This window comes from Gavialis gangeticus, unplaced genomic scaffold (assembly GCF_001723915.1).
Source record: "Gavialis gangeticus isolate Ggan-Ray unplaced genomic scaffold, GavGan_comp1, whole genome shotgun sequence".
NCBI lineage: Eukaryota > Metazoa > Chordata > Crocodylia > Gavialidae > Gavialis > Gavialis gangeticus.
The window spans coordinates 12,581,010-12,581,344 of record NW_017729009.1 but is presented as its reverse complement, the minus strand read 5'-3'; the positions used below and the strand labels follow the sequence as shown (position 1 = coordinate 12,581,344).

General features: G+C 38.8%; 1 protein-coding gene across 6 annotated transcripts in view; it reads right to left on the bottom strand.

Annotated features, from left to right (window-relative positions):
- The window catches only part of MYT1 (myelin transcription factor 1), a 124,124-nt gene that overhangs the window by 21,671 nt on the left and 102,118 nt on the right, over positions 1-335 (bottom strand). The window lies entirely within an intron of this gene.

The window sequence follows — 335 nt, the reverse complement described above, 5'->3', positions numbered from 1 at the left end:
GGGGGGGGGGGGGGGGGACATGTTGAGGGAGATGGATAGTAATTAATGGTGTCTAGATAAGAAGGGATCTGCTAACAGACTGCGATGTTTAATGGAATTGTTGAAAAGGAGGCTCAGATCTCCTCTGTTAATGTTCGAAAGTGATAATAGAAGTCATAAATAGGTAGGATTATTAACAGGAACATTGCAGCAACCCAAATCTGACCCTTTGTCTTTTTATTTTAGTGCAGAGAGCTTCTAATCAGATGCTGGAAACATCAAAAAACGAGTCAGATTAAAGAGATGAAAATAGGCTTTTCGGTTGTCAGTAACAATAATGTTTTATTCAGAACTTT